The sequence below is a fragment of the Bos javanicus genome, chromosome 3 (assembly GCF_032452875.1).
Source record: "Bos javanicus breed banteng chromosome 3, ARS-OSU_banteng_1.0, whole genome shotgun sequence".
Lineage (NCBI taxonomy): Eukaryota > Metazoa > Chordata > Mammalia > Artiodactyla > Bovidae > Bos > Bos javanicus.
Genome location: NC_083870.1, coordinates 83,735,657 through 83,759,983, shown reverse-complemented (window position 1 = coordinate 83,759,983; position 24,327 = coordinate 83,735,657). Strand labels below are relative to the sequence as shown.

The 24,327-nt window shown below is 42.4% G+C and overlaps 1 pseudogene; it reads right to left on the bottom strand.

Moving 5' to 3' along the window:
• Window positions 1-24,028, bottom strand: LOC133245214 (craniofacial development protein 2-like; annotated as a pseudogene).
• Window positions 24,029-24,327: the final 299 nt, after the last annotated feature.

The window sequence follows — 24,327 nt, the reverse complement described above, 5'->3', positions numbered from 1 at the left end:
CTAGTGACATGTGAAGATTCTAACCAGGTAGATTTGCCAGGTGTTTGGTTCGCGGCACGCTGGTGAGGACAGGATACACGCCTCCTTGGCAGGTTGATTCTCTTTCACCCACAGAGTCTGGAAATGAAATCCCGGTTGGGGCCAAGAACACCGAAGCTTGCTCTCTTCTGGCTGCGTGTGCACCCCAGCCGCAGCCTGCGAAACCGGAGACGGTCGCGCGGGGGCGCAGGAGAGACGTTGCGCGTTTCGGGAGTCTGCAGTCTGCGGCGGTGCAGCAGAGGGAAAAGTTTGTTTAGCGGAGTCTTCAGTAACTAGAAGGGGAGGTGAAGGATGGCGGGGGAGTCTTGGTAGACTGAAAGCTTGCAAGACCTCCGATGCGGGCAGAGCTTCGGAAGGTTGGAGCTCCCACACCGTCAGGCTGTTAAAAGTACCGGATGATAGATATCATCCTCATTGCCGCTGGTAGTTCAGTTTATGACCAGGTTCTGTTCCTTTCTTTGCAAGCTCCGCTCCGCTCTCCAGTTCTACAAGGATGTCATTAGCCACTGCAGTCACTGACCGACAGTGCACCCTGAGAGGAATTAAGCATGAAAAACAGGATGGGTCACTCTGAGCTTTGGAAACAAGCCCCTTAGAAAATTAGATACATTTTAGGGAAAAAATGATGCAATATTTACGAACTTTTGTATCTTCACAAACATACAAAAGCACTGAAATCATTGACTGAGATATCTGTCCCTCATGACTGGCAGTAACATTTTGCTGAGAGGTATGCTTGACTGCACGTGTTCCCTAGCCAAGATTGTATTTATTCTGGCCTCTTCCCCTTCCTCTTTGGAGCAGTGCCTCAGAGCTATTTGAGGAACAACTCTTCACAGACTATATTCCTCAGCAAAGTTCCAGAATAAAACGGAAACTCGCAACTCTTATGCTGTGTGTCTTTCTTTAGGTTGACCCAAGCTTTGTGAAGACAGGGACCATGACTATCTTTCTGACTATTGCATATCCATCCAGCTCTTTGCACATTGCTTGCCATCCAGTAGTTGCTCAATTAATATTAGTTGAAAGTCTGCTTCCCTGGTGGCTCAGACGGTAAAGAATCTGCCCTGCCATGTGGGACACCTGGGTTTGATCCCTGGATCAGGAAGATCCCCTGGAGAAGGAAATGGCAACTCACTCCAGTATTCTTGCCTGGAGAACCCCATGGACAGAGGAGCCTGGTGGGCTACAGTCCATGGGGTCACAAAGAGTTGGACACAGCTGAAGCGACAGAGCACAGTAGCACACAATTATTTAAATCCTTCTTGATTCTCCAAAGTTATAATTCTTCCCTCATTGATATTATAGAGAGACATTAATGTTTAGTGGTTATGTGCATGAACTCTGGAGCAGGAACACCTAGATTCACATCCTGGCTCTTAGAACTCTGGGCAAAGTTACATTGCTTTAGTGTTTCCATGGACTAATACCTACCTTATAGGACAGCATAACATAGGATGATTACATGAATTGACATAGATGTACAAGCACCAGTGGTTGGCCCATAGTAAAAATGAACTATTATTATTATATCTGTATCTTGTGCATTGCTTTATTAGTGCAAGCATCACTTCTTTTTTATCATTATTTTCATACCTATGCCATTGTCTAGGTCATGAATTAGATTGTTGCTTACTTCCTACTCATGAAGTCTCAAACAGTGCCTGATCAAGTCGGCATTCAATAAAGTTAACAAGGTATATTACATCCCATTCAGTTATAACTCTCCTATTATTGAAACTCTTCATTAAAATTAGACTAACAATGAATAGTAAATCATCAAAATGCAAGATTTTTTTTGTTTGTTTTAACCTGCAAGGAAGAAAAAAGGAAAACAAAGAACACAAGTAAAAAGTATACATGGAGAGGAAAGAACTCTTGGGTTGCAAAATTCTATTAAACATTTAGAAGGATAGATTTTATGATTCTAATTAAAGATTATCATGTTTGTAGAGAAATTGACTCCTTTCATCTATGCAATTCCATGTTTTTGGACATTCTGCCTAAAATGTGTTAAATCAGGCAACAGTGAGCCAGTAATATTATCACGAATCAATCCGTACCATAATCTTTTCTAGTGTACCCTAAAGGAATAATCAAAGTTGTACACAAAGATTAATGTAAATGGATGGTCATACAAATACCATACTATGATTTCTAACAGTGAAAACAACCTAAAGGTCTTGCATAACCCAAGTGGGGACAATTGAACATGACATAGCTCAATGGCAAATGTTGCAGCTAGTTCAAAGCACATTTCAAAGAAATTTTTGTACTGGGGACACAAAATTAAAAGGCACCAAAATAAGATTATAAAATGGTTTTTATTTGGGATTATATGTGATTTTAAGCTCCATAGTTTCATCTCTAATATATTTGTACTTGCTAAACTTTTATGCTTTATGAAAAAGTGCTTCTGTTTTTACTTTGTGATGCCATATAGCTTGCGGGATCTTAGTTCCCCAACCAGGTGAACCAGGGTTCAAACCCTGGCCACTCAGCAGGGAAAGTGCTGAGTCCTAGCCACTGGACCACCAGGGAATTTCCAAAAGTTTGTCTCTTTTTCAACCATGAAATGATTTTAAACACCCATTATTCATTTTATAATTTGGCGTTCATCACATTATTTTTACTGTTTCTCAAGAGTGTAGTCCATAAACAGTTTCCATCAGTATTCTGGTGCAGGCATGCACACACTTAGGAATCAAAATCTGCCTTTTCATCTAATTACACAGGTGAGTCTTCACTGAACACATGTTAAAGTTCACAAAGCTTCAGATTTAGCAACTAGAAAAGAAGAGAAAAACCTGCGCTTGATATTAAAGAATTATAATTGGAGTACAACCTTAAGAAATTGTGAATCACTATATCTACACTTGTAGCTTACATAGCATTGTACATCAACTATATTTCCATATAAAAAGTTTTTTAAAAGAATAGTCTAAAAAAGTTACACACACACATGGCCAGAAGATGGAGCAGGTTTTCTGTTTCCCTGATCCATGTCATCAGAATGAAATCTTGTTCAAAATAAATTGCTTGATCTCATTACATAAATCCAAGTGAGCGTCCTCATCCTGAAATGAGAAATTAGAATCTTTAATATGGGATGGGATTAGGCATCCTTTTTCATAGGACTACTCTCCTCTAGAAGTGTAGTCCATAAACAGTTTACAGAAAGAGTAGTAGGTTATGATATGGCCCAGAACAGTACCTCACTCCAAAGGAAAGCTCTAACCAATCCCTTGTTTTATCTTAGCTTCAAAATCAAGTCCAGTTGTTAGGATAGGGTGAGTCTTTGTGGAATTTAGGAACAGCAGGAATGAAAAAAAAAGGGACAGAGTCTCCAGGCCTAGGCAGGTAGAGATGATGTAACAGACTCTCTAAACTGTGCTCTTCTTTTGCCTCCACGTTGAGTCCTGGCATCAGAGCCCACCATCTTGGCACCTCCGGTGAACAGGAGGTAAGTAGTTAATGGGAACACAGCACCAACATCAGGTGCAAAATGCCTTGTCCCTGAAGAAGCAGCCCCCTATGACCGCTTCCAGGAAACTCTTCCAAGAAACTTGCCCAGACCTCCCCTGCAAGTGTGACTGACAGCATTTTTTATCATTCATAGAACTTTTGCTTGCCCTTATCTTTTCAATTAGTATGTTGTGTTAAAAACCATCTATTTATAAGATCTGTCTTTCTCGGAGATACTAGAGTATGAGCTGCCAGCCATAGGCTATTAGGTACTGCTTTTCTACCTATCAGCCGTAGACTGGGGAGAAAATCACTCACAATGGCAGTAAATATGATTACTACTCAGGGATAATATTAATCAAAAGAAAAGAAAATGTGTAAGATCTATCTGAGAAAAAGGGATGCCACAATTTTGAACAAATTATAACAGCAATATTAATAGTAAATGGTTTACCATCCTCTTCTTCCTTAGTCACTCAGTTGTGTCTGACTCTTTGTGACCCTTTGAACTGTAGCCCACCAAGCTCCTCTGTCCATTAGATTTTTAGGCAAGAATACTGGAGTGGGTTGCCACTCGCTTCTCCAGGAGATCTTCCCGACCCAGGGATTGAACCTGCTTCTCCTGTGTCTTCTACATTGCAGGCTAATTCTTTACCCACTGAGCCAAATGACTTACCATAGCACCATTCTAAGCATTTTTGCATATTTTGCTTCATTTAGTCAACAATCCATGAGACTGGTGCCACAGTACTTCTCATTTTACAGGAAACAAAGGTATAAAATGTAACTTGCAGGATGAGATTTTATCTTCGTTGCTGGAAAGGTATATATTTATATATCTTCCCCAATTGGTTTTAAAATATTTAACTCAAAGCTCATGAAAATCCCTGAACAAGGAAGTTTCACTGTTGTAAAAGTTCATATTTTATGTAAGTGCTTTAAGTCCTTGAAAAAAATCCTAAAGAATGTTCATCCCGTGTTGAAGTTGCCTTTGATTCTTTATACTTTCAGGCATTTAACAAACATGTTGCAATGTGCATGTATTGCTGAATTTTAAGCATTGTGAAAGACATTTTACCTGAATTATCTCAAGTTCTCCCAATACCATGAGGTAGGTACTATTTTGCCTTCATAGATTTTAGAAATGGAAGCACAGAGAGATCTGCTAACTACTTTAGGTCACACAGCTGATAAAGTGGTGGTTTCAACTCAACAGCCTAAATCTGGATGGATGAGTGTCTTAAAAGCAGAAGTCCCAGGGTGTGGGACTCAGAAGGGTTCCTAATTCAGGCTAAAGGGTCAAACAAGGCTTCCTCTTAGAGGAGCAGATGGTCATCACAGAACAGTGCTTGCGCATAGCGTGTACACACTAACTGACCAATCAGTTGATTAACCTAGCAGAGTGGGTAGGATTAGGGTGAGGAAGGGCATCCCAAGCAGAATACGTCTTAGCTCCAAATCCAACCTGGACTTCATTTCAATATTCTGGTGCTGCAAGTCCAGGAATGACTCTCCCTTTGGGGCCTAGTGTATCCTGGCAGGTGCCAGAGGTGCCAACTTGATAAGCTGGAAACAGGCAAAATCTTCTATGCTGCCAGTCCAGACAAAGCTGAAGAGCTGGTAAGACTCAAGGATGAACTGGTGCCAGGCAAGAAGCCCAGTGCAAGGCTCAGCCTGTTTGCTCAAAACCTCTGGTTAGCTCATCCACTATTTCCAAAGTGATTTCCCTAGGATCATTCTGGACCAAGTAGGGACCTAAGGGACAGTGGTTTTCAAATACCTTTTGCTTATATTTCTCACAGAACATGTTTTTACATTCACATCTAAAATTTTTGAATCATAAGTTTATTTTTTATTATAAATTTATTTATTTTAATTGGAGGCTAATTACTTTACAATATTGTATTGGTTTTGCCATACATCAACATGAATCTGCCACGGGTATACACGTGTTCCCCATCCTGAACCCCCTCCCACCTCCCTCCCCCCTCCCTCCCTGTACCATCCCCCTGGGTCATCCCAGTGCACCAGCCCCAAGCATCCTGTATCATGCATCAAACCTGGACTGGCGATTCGTTTCACATATGATATTATACATGTTTCAATGCCACTCTCCCAAATCATCCCACCCTCTCCCATAGAGTCCAAAAGACTGTTCTATACATCTGTGTCTCTCTTGCTGTCTCACATAAAGGGTTATCATTACCATCTTTCTAAATTCCATATATATGTGTTAGTATACTGTATTGGTGTTTTTCTTTCTGGCTTACTTCACTCTGTATAATAGGCTCCAGTTTCATCCACCTCATTAGAACTAATTCAAATGTATTCTTTCTAATGGCTGAGTAATGCTCCATTGTGTATATGTACCACAGCTTTCTTATCCATTCATCTGCTGATGGACATCTAGGTTGCTTCCATGTCCTGACTATTATAAACAGTGCTGCGATGAACATTGGGGTACACGTGTCTCTTTCAATTTTGGTTTCCTCGGTGTGTATGCCCAGCAGTGGGATTGCTGGGTTTAAATAGTTTCGAAGGATATATTTTTCCTAGTGTTTTGTTTTTTTTTTCTTTTCTTTTTTTTATGTTCTGAACATACCTTAAGTGTGTTTTTGTTGAAAACGGGTTTAGTTCATCTGGATTATGGAAAGTATTCTTATAACCAAATTGGTAATGCCAATCCCATCTGATAAATCATACTTTCTATTTTCTTAATTAAAAAAAATTAATTATTTCTTTTGGCTTCACTGAGTCTTCGTTGCTGCTTGCAGACTTTCTCTATCTTCTTTGCATGGGCTTCACACTGCGGTGGCTTCTCTTGTGGAGCACAGGCTCTGGACCCACAGCTTCAGCAACTGGACACACAGTTGCAGCACTGTGGTCTCAGCAGTTGTGGCTTGGCTCACGGGCTCTAGAGCTTCAGGTTCAGTAGGTATGCCCCCAGACCAGGGATCGAACCCATGTGCCCTGAACTGGCAGGCACACTCCCAACCACTGGACTACTAAGGACAAATCATACTTTCTATCAGGAAACTTAGACTTCACATTTTAGTTCAAATAATAGTGTTCATGTACATCTTAGGGACATGTATCTTAGAAAAGGCAGAGGAACCAGAGATCAAATTGCCAATATCCGCTAGATCACAGAAAAAGCAAGAGAGTTCCAGAAAAACATCTATTTCTGCTTCATTGACTATGCCAAAGCCTTTGACTGTGTGGATCACAAGAAACTGTGGAAAATTCTTCAAGAGATGGGAATACCAGACCACCTGATCTGCCTCTTGAGAAATCTGTATGCAGGTCAGGAAGCAATAGTTAGAACTGGACATGGAACAACAGATGGTTCCAAGTAGGAAAAGGAATTGGTAAGGAGTTGGTCAAGGCTGTATATTGTCACCCTGTTTATTTAACTTATATGCAGAGCACATCATGAGAAATGCTGGAGTGGAAGAAACACAAGCTAGAATCAAGATTACCAGGAGAAATATCAATAACCTCAGATATGCAGATAACACCACCCTTATGGCAGAAAGTGAAGAGGAACTCAAAAGCCTCTTGATGAAAGTGAAAGTAGAGAGTGAAAAAGTTGTCTTAAAGCTCAACATTCAGAAAACAAAGATCATGGCATCCGGTCCCACCACTTCATGGGAAATAGATGGGGAAACAGTGGAAACAGTGTCAGACTTTATTTTTCTGTGCTCCAAAATCACTGCAGATGGTGACTGCAGCCACGGAATTAAAAGATGCTTACTCCTTGGAAGGAAAGTTATGACCAACCTAGATAGCATATTCAAAAGCAGAGACATTACTTTGCCAACAAAGGTTCATCTAGTCAAGGCTATGGTTCTTCCTGTGGTCATGTATGGATGTGAGAGTTGGACTGTGAAGAAGGCTGAGTGCTGAAGAATTGATGCTTTTGAAGTGTGGTGTTGGAGAAAACTCTTGAGAGTCTCTTGGCCTGCAAGGAGATCCAACCAGTCCATTCTGAAGGAGATCAGCCCTGGGATTCCTTTGGAAGGAATGATGCTAAAGCTGAAACTCCAGTACTTTGGCCACCTCATGCGAAGAGTTGACTCATTGGAAAAGACTCTGATGCTGGGAGGGATTGGGGGCAGGAGGAGAAGGGAACGACAGAGGATGAGATGGCTGAATGGCATCACTGACTCGATGGACGTGAGTCTGAGTGAACTCTGGGAGTTGGTGATGGACAGGGAGGCCTGGTGTGCTGCGATTCATGGGGTCGCAAAGAGTCGGACACGACTGAGTGACTGATCTGATCTGATCTGATCTTACTTCTGATTCTCAGTCCAATAGAGACAGAGTTGGAGGGAGAGAGGGAAGGATGAGTGGATACACGAAGGGATGTATGTATGACTGGATGTGTGGGTAGATGGATGAGTAAACAGATGGATGAATGGATGAGTGAATGGATGGATGGGATGGAGATGCTTGTTGCCTGGATGAGATGAAGTGCCTCTTCTTTCAATATTTCTTGTGGAAGCCTCTAAGCTGGGCATGTTAGGAATTCCTACTGAGAAGCAGGCAGTCTCAACCAGATTTTTATATCAGGAGGAAATGCCCCATACTGAATCTAGTGATCATTTCATAAAGAGGGAAGAGTAAGATTGAGAAAGAGATAGGGGAAGGTCATACCTCAGTCATCTTCTATGGCATATCAGCTTTAGATACATGTGGAAGCTGAGGTCCTGGAAACCAAGGCTTTTAGGGGCTGTGGTGCTATGATCTTTTCCTCAACTCTTCCTCCCTCATGCTCTTGTGCAGACTCAAAACTGAGAATGTGCAAAGTTACAGAGAAAATTGTAAGAAATTCACCATGGCTGTTGCTGGAAAGAGCAATTCATAAATGTGCTGTTCTCTTTTTAAACTTCCAGTTTGGCTTCATATTGTATCTTGTGTAGGCTTTTATTCCTGAAGGCTGGCTAAAATTCATAGGCTTAACCTACCGGCCTCAGAAATACTGGGTAGTTGCAATATCTATCTACCTCTTTGTAATAATTGGCTGTGTGCTTTTATTTATTCATTTTAAATTGACATGATAAGGACCTCACCACACAACTCCATTCATACAATCACAGAAGAAATACCAAGAAGAAACCACCTCAACATCAAGAGCTAATTCTTATCAATGGAACTGATGTATAAAAATTCTTTTTTTTTTTTCTCCAAATATTCTTTCTTACAACCAAGGGACTTTGCAACAAAAACTGAATGCAGACATGTGAGCATTAAGCATTTATAAGTTTTTGGCATTATAATGTTGGCCATAATTAATCAACTGTCTCTTTTTGAGGTGTAAAACAATATAAACTGAACTTTTGAGGTTAAGTAACATTAATATTATAAATGTTCTCAAATGTGAGTTATAAATGATGTTATAATGTGAGTTCTTTTGTTTTGTGATTCCTACTCTTCTTGTGTGAAACTTGTAGGACTGTAAGCTGTGTTAAAGATTGTAAGCCTCAGTGGCCAGGGTGAACTTCCATATTTTTTGTCTTGAAAAGTTGGCTGGAGGACTGAAGCTGTCTAGAGGGATAGGCTAAGAGAAGTCAGATGGGTGACACAAGTCACTGGAACAGGAGAAGCAACTGATGAGTCAAGGTCCCCTCCCCAGGGGTAAATGTTATTCCTTAAAATGAGATGCTTCACTGAGGACCTGACTCCACCTGCTGAGAGCTGCTGCAGAGGGACACTGCCAGAGGCTCTGGGAGCGGAGGCCCACTTCCCACTCACACTTGCCTGGAGACCCACTGCAGACAGGAGACCACTGTTCCTGCTGACATGTCTCCTGCCCAGACTTCTGCTTGGAGAGGTTCCTTACCCTCTTTTCTATATTCCCAACTTTGACTAACATGTCTTGCATGCTAATTGCTTGCAATAAACCAAGTGATTTGTGAACTGAATATCGGCCATGTTTTATTTATCTCCAAGGCGTGATGTGTGCCTGTACTTACTGCTGGGCCCTGTGACAAACACTGGGAACTTTCACTGAACCAAACTTGGGTCTGCTTGCCTGCATGCAGTAAAGCCAATTTACCGACACTGGGTTGTGGTAAAGAAAAGTATAGGGCTCCAAGCAAGAAGCCCAAGGTAGCTAGTGCCCAAAATACTTGAACTCCCTGATGGGTTTCTAGAAAGCCTTTTATTTATTTATTTTTTTTTTGGAAAGCATTTTCAAAGCCCAGGTAAGGGTGTGGAGTCCCAGGGTATGTGATCAACTTGGGCACAAGTTTCTGGTTGACTGATGGTGAGATAACAGGACAGTGTCACTTTATCAATCCTCAGGCTCCAGTAGATCTGGGGGCTATGTGCTCATGGTCATCAAGTAGTTAATTTCTTCTGTTTGGCAGAGGTTTCAGCATCTGTGAAACAGCTCAGGAAATGTGCAGCAAATGCTGTTGTCTAGGTGCTCAGAGAGGAACTGAAGCAGAAGATGGGGAGGGCTCTGTCCCAGGAAGGCTGCATAGAGTCCAGTGTGATTACAGAGCCATGGAGAGAAAAAGCAGCAGACATTCCAGGGGGTTGAGAATGATTAAATGTGGAGATTGAAGAAAAGAGGGAAGTCAAGGTTGACTTCTGGGGTCGTGGCAATAACTTAAGCAATGAGTGGTGCATTTATCTCCTTGAGAGGCTGGAATCCTGGCAGTAGGGTAGGGGTGGAGCACAGAGGTGCCCGAGAATCAGAGCTGGAGGTGGAACTCCGTGGTTATGGATTGGAAATCAGCAGTGACTTCTGGGCTGCAAGAGATATCCTGAGAGGCAGCAGAGGGGTGGGATTGAAAAGGGATCAATTCTAGAGATTTGCAAACTCTGCAAGGGGAGGGAGGAGCCAACAAAAGACTGGGTTAGCCCTCTAGCCTCCTTCCTCACTCTGCTAAGGGCTATGTCCTAGGGCTGGAGCCCCTCTCCAGGTAAGGCTGGTAGAAGTGTGGGGCATGGGGCGGGTGCTGTCCTGGCCCCCTAACTTTAAGACTTACTCTGTCTCTCACTGGCTCATGAGAAAGGCACCTTCCTAGGCCTCCATTACTCTGAAATTGGGGATATTAAAATAGTAGTGCCTCAAGAGGAGAAAATGAAGACCAGGAGGAAATGAGGAAGAACTAAAGTATTTGTTTTAAAAACATAGTTGGGAGGTGAAATTGACAGTGTCTTTGAAGGCAATGGTGTAAGTGAGAGCTTTGGAGCTTAGGGGACGCAGACTTCTGTCTCTAGTCCCTCGACTAGAGGGACTAGAACTATATCCTCAATCTATTTCTTCAGAGTATTTCTGACTGGGGATAGACTTGGAAGTAGTCACTTTTTCTACATTTCCTTCATTGTTAGAAGATTGATTAAGTTCTTTTTCTAACAGCAAAAGGAATAACATTTACTGCTGCTGCTGCTGCTGCTGAGTCGCTTCAGTCGTGTCTGACTCTGTGCGACCCCATAGACGGCAGCCCACCAGGCTCCCCCGTCCCTGGGATTCTCCAGGCAAGAACACTGGAGTGGGTTGCCATTTCCTTCTCCAATGTATGAAAGTGAAAAGTGAAAGTGAAGTCGCTCAGTCGTGTCTGACTCTTAGCAACCCCATGGACTGCAGCCCACCAGGCTCCTCCTTATGATCATATAAATTTAAGCACACACATAACTAGAAAAGTAACTTCTTGTTCCCACCCCCCCCCGCCCCGAGTACAAAATGGGTTCTTTTCTACTACTAAACCTTAAGCTTTGAATTCTACTAATATGTCATGTGCTTTGCTTGAATTCTAGGCCCTGAGACACAGCTGCACAGAAGACCAAGTTCTGCTGTGCAGAAAACTCATCCTTCTTCCAGGACAAGGACCTCTGCAGCTGAGCAGTGGTAAAAAACATAATTCAGCCAATTTGAAGGTCAAATTGGGGAACATCCCCTCTAGCAACTAGAAGGGACTAGCTCACAGACTTTCCACAAATGGAAGGTTTTTGATAAGAAGAAGGGTGGGACAGAGAGCCCTTAGGGAAAGAAAAGATTAGTTTTAGGCCAGGACATCTTTTGAGGGAAAAGAATGGCAGTTTCATCATGTAGACAGCTTCTTCCTCTGGGTGCAGGCTGTGGAGAAGGCCCACAGGACAGATTATCTCCTTGGTGCCAATCAGAAAATTCCAATTCCGTTAGCTAAGATTACATTTCTTGGAAAGGTGAAAACTGCAAGTAAGTCAAGTGTGGAGCCTAGGATTGGTGTCTGGGCTTTAGCATAAGTGATGTCATTTTGGGCTTGTGGTTTTTCTTTAGCAGCAGCTAAGACTTGACAGTTGAGTGTCTTGGTAAATGGAGAAGTGGAGGGGGTGTGGGAGCACACATATTTTAGTGAATCAGGGAAACTGACCTTTTGGACTGATGAGGAATGAGTTTAGGGTGGGGATCCTTAACCTGGAGCTTTGGTGGTTTGATATTATTAGCAGAACCATGACTTTGTCACCACTAGAAATCATAGCTTTTTTCACTTCGTGTTACAGTTTTGCAGGTATTATGAAACACAGTCTTATACTTTGTCAAAATTCAAAAATAGTTCAGATCTGCCAATCTTGTTAAATAATAGGTTAAGAAGCTCACATATTCTGTATCTCAAATTATTATTTTGATAACTGTATCATGCTAAAACCCACTCAGATATGAATGAAAACTCCAGTCTTTCCTGCTGGAGATTCTAGACACCTTAAAATTCTATCCACTCTGGGTTCAGAACCCCTAAATCAATATGGACAGCAAGGTTTAAACACCGAGTCTGGAGCAAACCTGGCAAGGTTCAAGTCAGGCTTGGAGTGCCATCAAAAGGGGTTTAGCACAGAAAGACTCAAGAAGCTTTTAATCCATGCAGTAATGAGTGCTGATTTATGTTCTAAGGAACTTGCTCTAACAATATGCAACAGGAGGGTGAACTCTGGAGACAGGAAACAAGAAAGACTAGAAACATTTAGCAATATACACACCAAAGATATGGGGGGGGGGTGGGGGGCATAACTGTTTCAATGTGACATTTAATCATTCTATTTCTACTCATCTTATGTGACAATACGCTATGTTAAGTAGTTCAAAATGGAGTAACAGTGGCCAATATGAGCCTCCACGAAGATTGCTTTTAAACGTCTGATATTAGACTATGAATATTTAAATGTGACATATTGAGTGTTAATATGGGTAAGGAATTTGTTTGCTAAGGGCCAAGATTTGACTTCATCAGAACAGGAGCAACTGATGGAGACAAGACCCCTTGGGGCTTAACTGGTACTCCCTATTACTCCTTAAAATGAGACCACTGAACTGAGCAACTAGAAGGCTCTTGTCTGGGGACTGAGCCCATGCAAGTGGAGGCTCTGTGACTTCCTGCTCACACTAGTCCTGAGACTTATTTCCTGGGATGGAGTGGGAGAGGCGCCACCCTTTCTTACTTATATGACTAACTTACGGTGCCTGCGTGATTGTATACAATAAATAGAGCGAATTGTAGATTGAATTTGGCTCTGTTTCACAGTCTTCAATTTCAGACTCACCTGGCCTTCCTGCAAGACTGCACCACCACACACCAATTCCCCCTTAATCAGGGATGGAAAACAGCTTGTTTTGATTTGCATTTTCTTGGCTTGCGACTGCCATCATTTCATATGTTTGTTGTCTACTTGCATTTCCTCCATGCTGAATTAACTTTTCAGAACGGGCAGCCTGTGCTTAGTGTGCTTTTTTTCCCCCTGAGTTGGCCGGCAGTTTTGTGGACTTCCTTTTAGCTAGAGACAGAACAGATCACATTCCCACCCCATTCTTCATGACCACCCAGAGTTTGGCATTACTGTGTACTTTTCACATTTTAATTACCCGAAAACAGTTCCTGCAGCTCCTTTGAAGGTGGGGAGGAGGGATATTTGGCCCAGCACTGGCCATCATCAGTTTTCTCCAACCATGGAACCAGTTTTGTTAGCATTCCCCTGACTAATAAAATTGAGCATATTTTAATCTATTTACTGTCTATTCAAATTTCTATGGTTTTATATCTATTTACAAAAATGGGTTCATACTAGCCACGTTACCCACAGCTTGTTTTTTCCTCTAACGTAGCCAGGACATCCTTAACCAGTGCATTGCATCTCTGGTGTAGTGTCTAGTAGCCACTCTGACTTCTCAGTGGGCACTGAGCTCCTTTGGCTCAACCCTTCTCTTATTAAAGGGCATTATTTTCTGAGTCTTTGTCATGAAAAACCCAGGACTGAACATTTTGTTAAGTCCTGGTGGTTTCACTCCTGGGGTAGCTTTTCAAGGGAGAGTATATGTTATTATTTCTGATTTTATTAGGTGTTCCAAGTTCCTAAAAAGTCATAACTATTCCCAGTTCAGATAGGTAATAGTGATCCCATTTTTTTACATTATACCCTCAACTTCTGGGCTTGGGCAACTTATCATGTTTAGTACACATTGCTTTCAATTCTCCTTTTTTAAAAATTTAGTTTATCAATTTACACAAAATTTTATTATAAGAAACATGAAGGATTTTTGTGGTGGTTTAGAATTTGTTATTCTCTCTTCTGTGAAGTACTTTCCTGTTTTAGCTTTTTTGCAGTTTACAACTCTTTAATAACAGTTGTCTGTTCTGTATTGTTAAATGGACTGTTCTGCACATGGAACCTTTTTTAAATCTTGAACATTGTATTAATTTTTCTTTATATTCATCTGATGAGGATTATGTGTTTTTTACCTTTTGGATCACTATTTGATTATTTTAAAGTTTTGCCACAATATCATTTACTTCATTTGTTTTTTTTTTTAATTTATTACCATACATTTGCAAATTTATCTTTTAATATCCTCCCATCGGGTCCTTTTTCATGCTTAATTTTGTACACTGTAATTTTTTCTCTTTAAGGAAAATGCTTACTTGTGTTTTGATTTTATTCTTAACAGTTTTCTTTTAAATTTCTACTTTTATCTCAGCCTTTTGTCTTTTCTTTTCTTGGTTTTGATTTAGCCAGGTTGTTTAGGGTACAAAGATATTTATATTTGTGGATTACCATAACTGAAAATTTTTCTTTGCTTCATTTCATACTTTTGACCTGAATTATGCTTAATTGGTCAGTGTTACCTTCTTCATGCTTTAATTTTGTCAGCATTTATATGTACAATTTTGCCCTTATTTCCAGTTTTCTTTGGTAGTTTGCTTTAATACTATTTGTAGGACATATAGAGCAGTCTTGCTGCTGAACTGAACTTGATTTCACTCACCTGATGCACAGCAGCCAATCTACTGCCACTGGGTCATAAGGAAAGTGCAGCATCTATTTGCAGGGCACCAAGCAAGAAGAATAGGTAGCTAATGATCAAAGGACCTGAACTCCTTGCTTGGTGGCCTGAAAATTAACACTGTGCTTTTGCTTCACCAAAACGTGGTGTCAATAGACTGAATTTGCTGCAAGTGAACCTAAGTTCAATTATGTAACAATTTTGGTGACCATGAAAAGACCACCACCCCAACTGGGTATCTTTGCGGCACATTGGCTCCTGGCAGGAGAGGGCTCTAAGATTCTGTCCAGCAGCTTCCTGAACACCTTTGTCTCAGGGACAACCCAGAGCATCTGCCACCAACTGGGGGTCCATGGCCCTTGGTGCTTTCATGGTGAAGGAAACAAGGCACTTAGTTGAGACATTTCTGCTTAGTAGAAGGGCTCATGTATGATGACACCAGGGTGTTCATTTTGCCACTTGGCTCTGTCTGTGGTGGGATATTGATTTGGGGGATTTTCTGTATTGGACTAAGGAATCTGTAACCCTGAGAGATGCCTTGTGTTTGTGTGCTTGCTTGCTTCCTTGACGTTTGATAGTACCAGCTGTGAACCACAAAGATGGGTAATCAGAGCTCTGCTCCATCTTGTAGCCCCTTAGGGTATATTTTGCAGAACTGGAAGATTTTTAGTTAAGCACCTCGGAAAAGGAGAAAAAATGGTATTCCATGTTAACACTGTTTAGCCTCAGGACATCTTAAGATCTGGAGAACACTGCTCCCTAATGGCTCTTTAAATTATAACACTGTCTTTGAACCAGAACTATTTTGTGAAAGGGGAGGAAAATGGGAGGATGCTTCTTATGTACAGCCCTTATGCTATTGATTCAAAGAGAGCCTATTTAGATAAAAATGTAGCATGCATGGAATTATGATACAGAAAGAAATTTCCTCCAATAAAGAGATTTTAAAAGGTTTACCCTATTCTCAGGAATCAAGAGATGGGGAATTAATTCAGCAAATAAATTCTCCTAGATATCCATCACAACTGCCTCTGTATGGTGGGCAAAATGCGGAAGCAGGGGCTGGAGCCATAGATCCCACAGTAGCCAATTCATTCTCACCTGCCCTGGCAGGAGCTGAGGAAGGAGGGGTTGTCTTCCTCTCATACCCAACAGAGCTTCCATTTTGGTCAAGCAACCACTAATGTTCATTCAGGGTGATTCCCACTGAGGCAGATTCACATTGGAGGAATAAATGCCCAAGATCATCCAGCAGGATTCATATGGATCCACTCTCCCTTTTCAACCTCAGACATGTTGAATTGCAAAAATAATATGCCAACCTACTGGCATGACCCTACCAGGATGGAAAATTCATTCTCTTTCATCTTTGCCAACCCTATTGGGCTGATATCAAAGTTTGCTAACCACTCTGTTGGCTGAGGAAGAGAAGAGGATGGAAATATTGTGTTGACTAAAAAATTCATACGTGTTTTTCTGTACGGTGTTATGGAAAACCCTGAACAAACTTTTTGTGAACCCAATAGAAAAGGCTAGAGAAGAGGTTGTTGCCCCTGGCAAACCCATTGCAGCACCAGCAGCAAAAGCAATTCCCATCATAGATCCAGACTGGAAGGAGAGTGACCTAGGAGATAAAGTTGGAATTGAGCATTACAAGGAGTGCATCATGATAGGGCTCCAAAAGGGAGAACCAATATTGGAGCTTTCATAAGGTGCAAGGAGTGTGCAAAGAGCCCCAGGAAAACCCCTGAGGTTTTGGAAGAGAATGTACAGGGCATATCGCCAATATGCAGATGTGGATCCAGATAATCCAGAGAATTTCAAATTAGTTAGTTGGACTTTGTGACTTAGAGTGCCCCAGTTGCAGAAAACATAAGGACTTTTTGGCCTGTTGTTATCTCATTTGATAGAAACTGCTTTCAGTGTTTTATAGTTGGGAGGGAATATAAGATGAAAAAGAGACCCATGAAATGAAGCAGCAAAAGTCCCTTTCGGCAGTGACACTCAGTGGAGAAAGGAGAGACAAAAATCTGAGCAGAGAGTAAGACCCAGAGAACCAAGAGAGTGAATGGTGGCCCACAGAAAAAGCCCACTAATGGGACATGTAAAAGTGGGTTGGCAGCAGTCCCTATACTAAGACAAGAAGGCAACTGAAAGAAAGTCTGCCTCAGTTTACAAAGGAAACTGGAAGAGGAGGAGACAGCATTGTTCATGCTGGAAACAAGAGAGAGTGACCGAGGATTCTCTGAGGGGACTCTACTTGGGGAAATAGTCTCCCACCAGGAGCTCTGGGTAACCCTGTTGTGGGAAATAGATTGTCTTTCTGACTGGTACTGGAGCCACTTGCTCTGTTTTGAACACTGGATTCGCAAGGAGTTGGACCCATAGAGTTAATCCAGAAAAGCACTTTGGCAAGAGGATTATCTAGAAAGCCTCTCCAAAAACTGTTTTTGCAATCCCTAGACTGTCAGATTGAGGCTCCTAATCTAAAACACAGCTTTTTTAATACATGCAGAGTGCCCAGTTGCATTGCTGGGGCAAGACTTTTTAACTAAATTAAATGCTAACGTGACTTGCACTCCTGAAATACTGGATATAAAGGTACCACTGGAACAAGCTTGTGCCTTGCAGCTAGCCCTCCTGTCAAGGGATGGAGAAGTCACCACCAGTGTCCCTGAAGACATCTTGCAGCAGGGATGCCTGGGAGCATGGGGTGATAGGTGGGCAGGAAGAGTCTGGATGGCCATAGCAGTTAAGGTGAAACTGAAGCTGGACACTTAGGCTCTGAACTTAAGGCAATATCCCTTAAAGGACCAAGCAAAACAGGGATCCAGTCCAAAGCTGGATTGGCATTTTGAAATACTTGCTTATTGGACTCCCTCAGTCACTATATAATACTCCCATCCTGCCTTTAAGAAGCCTGGCACTGAGAACTACTTACTGGTTTGTTCAGGACATAAGAGCCATAAATCAGATAGTGAAAGATATTCACCCTGTAGTCCCAAATCCCTATATTCTTCTGATCATCTTATCTGGAAACTTTCATTAGGCTTATGCTAAGTCACTTCAGTCTTGTCCGACTCTGTGCAACCCCATAGACGGCAGCCCACCAGGCTCCCTCGTCCCTGGGATTCTCCAGGCAAGAACACTGGAGTGGGCTGCCATTTCCTTCTCCAATGCATGAAAGTGAAAAGTGAAAGTGAAGTCGCTCAGTCGTGTCCGACTCTTAGCGACCCCATGGACTGCAGCCTAACAGGCTCCTCCGTTCATGGGATTTTCCAAGCAAGAGTACTGGAGTGGGGTGCCATTGCCTTCTCCGTCATTAGGCTTAGCAGAGGTCTTTTTTGTATGTTATTTTGAGTCCTGAATCCCAAGAGTTATTTGTATTTGTTGGGAAGATCTAGAAACCAAAGCAAGCAGCAATACTGCTGGGCAGTATTGCAAGAACTTAAGAACACCTTCACAGTGTTCGGGAAAGTGCTGCTGCTGCTGCTGCAGCTGCTGCATCGCTTCAGTCATGTCCGACTCTGTGCGACCCCATAGATGGCAGCCAACCAGGCTCCCTCATCCCTGAGATTCTCCAGGCAAGAACACTGGAGTGGGTTGCCATTTCCTTCTCCAATGCATGAAAGTGAAAAGTGAAAGTGAAGACGCTTAGTCGTGTCCAACTCTAGCGACCCCATGAACTGCAGCCCCACAGGCTCCTCCATCCATGGGATTTTCTAGGCAAAAGTACTGGAGTGGGGTGCCATTGCCTTCTCCGTGGGAAAGTGCTAGCTAAAGATATAAGGGAGCTCCAGCTACAGGAGGGAGCTCTGCTCAGATATGTGGATGATCCCTTCACAGCTGGCAATACAAAGAACACAAGTAAAAACACTGGGACTACTTTGAACTGTCTGGCCAAATGAGTCTATAAAATCTCTTGGAAAAAGGCCCAAATTTCCCAAACGTCTCAGTTTGGGATCCAAACTGAGAAAAGGCCAAAGGAATTGGCTCCAGGACTGCCAAGAGACAGTAGCCAGGGTGTGGTGACCACCACCAAAGGCAGTTGCATCGGTTCCTGGAATGGCAGGGTTCTGCTGCACTTGGATCCTCCAGCTTAAGCTAATAGTTAAACAGTTGTATGAGACCCTAAAAGGGACTCACAATAATGCCTTAGTGGGAACTGGAGAATGTCAAGAGACTTTCCTAACAATGAAGAAAATAACTATGGACTGCTCCTGTTCTGTGTTTGCCAGGTTTGAAAAAGTCATTTGGTTTTTTATACATGAAAGACAGGTAGTGAGACTGGAGGGGCTTCCCTGGTAGCTCAGCTTGTACAAAATCTGCCTGGAATGCTGGAGACCCTGGTTTGAATCCTGGGTCTGGAAGATCCCCTGGAGAAGGGATAGGCTACCCACTCCAGTATTCTTGGGTTTCCCTGGTGGCTCAGATGGTAAAGAATTCACCTTCAATGCAGGAGATCTGGGTCAGACCCCTGGGTTGGGAAGATTTCCTGGAGGAGGGCATGGCAACCACTCCAGTATTCTTGCCTGGAGAATCCCAATGGTCAGAGGAGCCTGGTGGGCTACAGTTCATGGGTTCACAAAGAGTCAGACATGACTGAGCGACTAAGTACAGCACAGTGAGACTGGAGGTATTGACCCACAGTCAACAAAATGCCCAGTATACTATTTCACAAAGGCTTTGGACAGTACAATCCAGATGTATTTGAGAGTCATAGCTGCTAGTCTGGATCTGTTGCAGGAAGCAGAGGAATTCACTCCAGGATAGCCAACCATGGTGTGTACATCCCACTGTGTGTTGCCACTGTTGAACAAAAGAGTGGATATTGTCTCACTTTAGACCACTTGGGAGGATATCAGGTAATTTTACTTGATAATTCTAATGTGACCCCAAAGACTGTGTCCTCCTTGAACCCAGCCACCCTGCTCCCAACCCCTTTGGGTGGCCCAGAGGCACATGATTATTGGCATATCATTGAGGAGGTGCTTGGATCTGATTATAATTCTCTTTGGAGATCCAAACCTGGAGATGTTCCCAGATGGAAGTAACCTCATAGACCACCAAAACTGAAAGATCAGATATGCAGTGGTAACCTTGCAGGAAATCCTAGGCGTGGAAGCTTTGTCATCATGTATCTTTGCCCCAAAAGCTAAAATTATTGCCCTTCCTTGACCTTTACATCTCAGTGAAGGTAAAAAAGTCAACATCTATACTGACTCGAAATATGCCTTTTCAGTTGTAAACATACGTAGGGTAATTTGGAAAGCTAGATTGCTCACTTTTGAAAGAAAAGAAATCAAACATACCAAAGAAGTTTTGAAACTGCTATACACAGTGCTCAAGCCAAAGTGAAAGCGAAGTCGCTCAGTCGTGTCCGACTGTTTGTGACCTCGTGGACTGTAGTCCACCATGCTCCTCTGTCCACAGTGCTCAAGCCAAAGGAGGTGGCAATTTGCTCGTTGCCCAAGACATCTGAGATTTGACAATTTTGTTTTGAAAAGGAACAACATAGCTGACCAAGCTGCTAGAACAGGTTCAGGACAAAGCACCTTTGGTTATAGCCCTGTTAATTTAGCCCCACATACCCTAGTGGGTCAGACAGTAAAGAATCTGCCTGAAATGCAGGAGACCCAGGTTTGATCCCTGGGTCAGGAAGATCCCCTAGAGAAAGGAATGGCTACCCACTCCAATATTCTTGCCTGGAGAATTCTGTGGACAGAGAAGCCTAGTGGATGGGGTCAACAAAGAGTTGGACACAACTGAGCAGCTAACACACTTACCCACTCACCTGAGAACCTCGAAATATCAAGAGAATGGGGATATTACCTTACCCATTTAGGATCAAATGATAAATGACCAAGGAGTGGTTTTAATTCATGACTATCTAATGGAGAAAGTAATTGGAGCAATATACATGAGTCCTCATTATAGGCATCCAGTGGATACAGGACTACATTGAAAGACCAAATATGCAAGGACAATTCAAAGAGTACTACAAAAGTGTATGCTTTGCACTAAAAATAATTTCAAGATGAGGACTCCCCCATCCTGCACAGAGTCCAAGCTAGAGGGAAGTGCTTGAGAAAGATTGGCAAGTAGACTTTACAATCATGCCTAAAGTAAAAGGAAACTTTACTTACTAGTGATGGCAGACACCTTTACAGTCTGCTTAGAATCATTCTCTTGCTGGATTGAAAAAGTTTCAGAAGTAGTAAAGGTCTTGCTCTATGAGATAATTCCTAGATTTGGGTTACTGAGCTGAATTAATTCAGAGCAATAATCAGATCAGATCAGATCAGTCGCTCAGTCGTGTCCGACTCTTTGCAACCCCATGAATCGCAGCACGCCAGGCCTCCCTGTCCATCACCAACTCCCGGAGTTTACTCAAACTCACGTCCATCAAGTCAGTGATGCCATCCAGCCATCTCATCCTCTGTCATCCCCTTCTCCTCTTGCCCCCAATCCCTCCCAGCCTCAGAGTCTTTTCCAATGAGTCAACTCTTCACATGAGGTGGTCAAAGTACTGGAGTTTCAGCTTTAGCATCATTCCTTCCAAAGAAATCCCAGGGCTGATATCCTTCAGAATGGACTGCTTGGATCTCCTTGCAGGCCAAGAGACTCTCAAGAGTTTTCTCCAACACCACACTTCAAAAGCATCAATTCTTCGGCGCTCAGCCTTCTTCACAGTCCAACTCTCACATCCATACATGACCACAGGAAAAACCATAGCCTTGACTAGATGAACCTTTGTTGGCAAAGTAATGTCTCTGCTTTTGAATATGCTATCTAGGTTGGTCATAACCTTCCTTCCAAGGAGTAAGCGTCTTTTAATTTCATGGCTGCAGTCACCATCTGTAGTGATTTTGGAGTCCAGAAAAATTAAGTCTGACACTGTTTCCACTGTTTCCTATCTATTTCCCATGAAGTGATGGGACCAGATGCCATGATCCTTAGTTTTCTGAATGTTGAGCTTTAAGCCAACTTTTTCACTTTCCACTTTCACTTTCATCAAGAGGCTTTTGAGTTCCTCTTCACTTTCTGCCATAAGGGTGGTGTCATCTGCATATCTGAGGTGATTGATATTTCTCCCGGCAATCTTTATTCCAGCTTGTGTTTCTTCCAGTCCAGCGTTTCTCATGATGTACTCTGCATAGAAGTTAAATAAACAGGGTGACAATATACAGCCTTGATGTACTCCTTTTCCTATTTGGAACCAGTCTGTTGTTCCATGTCCAGTTCTAACTGTTGCTTCCTGACCTGCATACAAATTTCTCAAGAGGCAGATCAGCTGGTCTGTATTCCCATCTTTTTCAGAATTTTCTACAGCTTCTTGTGATCCACACAGTCAAAGGCTTTGCATAGTCAATAAAGCAGAAATAGATGTTTTTCTGGAACTCTCTTTTTTTTCCCATGATCCAGTGGATGTTGGCAATTTGATCTCTGGTTCCTCTGCCTTTTCTAAAACCAGCTTGAACATCAGGAAATTCACGGTTCACATATTGCTGAAACCTGGCTTGGAGAATTTTAAGCATTACTTTACTAGCGTGTGAGATGAATGCAATTGTGAGGTAGTTTGAGCATTCTTTGGCATTGCCTTTCTTTGGGATTGGAATGAAAACTGACCTTTTCCAGTCCTGTGGCCACTGCTGAGTTTTCCAAATTTGCTGGCATATTGAGTGCAGCACTTTCACAGCATCATCTTTCAGGATTTGGAATAGCTCAACTGGAATTCCATCACTTCCACTAGCTTTGTTCGTAGTGATGCTTTCTAAGGCCCACTTGACTTCACATTCCAGAATGTCTGGCTCTAGGTCAGTGATCACACCATTTTGATTATCTGGGTCGTGAAGATCTTTTTTGTACAGTTCTTCTGTGTATTCTTCCATCTCTTCTTAATATCTTCTGCATCTGTTAGGTCCATACCATTTCTGTCCTTTATCGAGCCCATCTTTGCATGAAATGTTCCTTTGGTATCTCTGATTTTCTTGAAGAGATCCCTAGTCTTTCCCATTCTGTTGTTTTCCTCTATTTCTTTGCATTGATCACTGAAGAAGGCTTTCTTATCTCTTCTTGCTATTCTTTGGAACTCTGCATTCAGATGTTTATATCTTTCCTTTTCTCCTTTGCTTTTCACTTCTCTTCTTTTCACAGCTATTTGTAAGGCCTCCCCAGACAACCATTTTGCTTTTTTGCATTTCTTTTCCATGGGGATGGTCTTGATCCCTGTCTGCTGTACAGTGTCACGAACCTCATTCCACAGTTCATCAGGCACTCTATCTATCAGATCTAGGCCCTTAAATCTATTTCTCACTTCCATTGTATAATCATAAGGGATTTGATTTAGGTCATACCTGAGTGGTCTAGTGGTTTTCCCTACTTTCTTCAATTTCAGTCTGAATTTGGCAATAAGGAGTTCATGGTCTGAGCCACAGTCAGCTCCTGGTCTTGTTTTTGCTGACTGTATAGAGCTTCTCCATCCTTGGCTGCAAAGAATATAATCAATCTGATTTCGGTGTTGACCATCTGGTGATGTCCATGTATAAAGTCTTCTCTTGTGTTGTTGGAAGAGGGTGTTTGTTATGACCAGTGCATTTTCTTGGCAAAACTCCGTCTTTGCCCTGCTTCATTCCATATTCCAAGGCCAAATTTGCCTGTTACTCCAGGTGTTTCTTGACTTCCCACTTTTGCATTCCAGTCTCCTATAATGAAAAGGACATCTTTTTTGGGTGTTAGTTCTAAAAGGTCTTGTAGGTCTTCATAGAACCGTTCAACTTCAGCTTCTTCAGCGTTACTGGTTGGGGCATAGACTTGGATTACTGTGATATTGAATGGTTTGCCTTGGTAACGAACAGAGATCATTCTGTCGTTTTTGAGTTTGCATCCAAGTACTGCATTTCGGACTCTTTTGTTGACCATGATGGCTACTCCATTTCTTCTGAGGGATTCCTGCCCTCAGTAGTAGATATAATGGTCATCTGAGTTAAATTCACCCATTCCAGTCCATTTCAGTTCGCTGATTCCTAGAATGTTGACATTCACTCTTGCCATCTCTTGTTTGACCACTTCCAATTTGCCTTGATTCATGGACCTGATATTCCAGGTTCCTATGCAATATTGCTCTTTACCTCATCGGACCTTGCTTCTATCACCAGTCACATCCACAGCTGGGTATTGTTTTTGCTTTGGCTCCATGCCTTCATTCTTTCTGGAGTTATTTCTCCACTGATCTCCAGTAGCATATTGGGTACCTACTGACCTGGGGAATTTCTCTTTCAGTATCCTATCATTTTGCCTTTTCATACTGTTCATGGGGTTCTCAAGGCAAGAATACTGAAGTGGTTTGCCATTCCCTTCTCCAGTGGACCACATTCTTTCAGATCTCTCCACCATGACCCGCCCATCTTGGGTGGCTCCACGGGCATGGCTTAGTTTCATTGAGTTAGACAAGGCTGTGGTCCTAGTGTGATTAGATTGACTAGTTTTCTGTGAGTATGGTTTCAGTGTGTTTGCCCTCTGATGCCCTCTTGCAACACCTACCGTCATACTTGGGT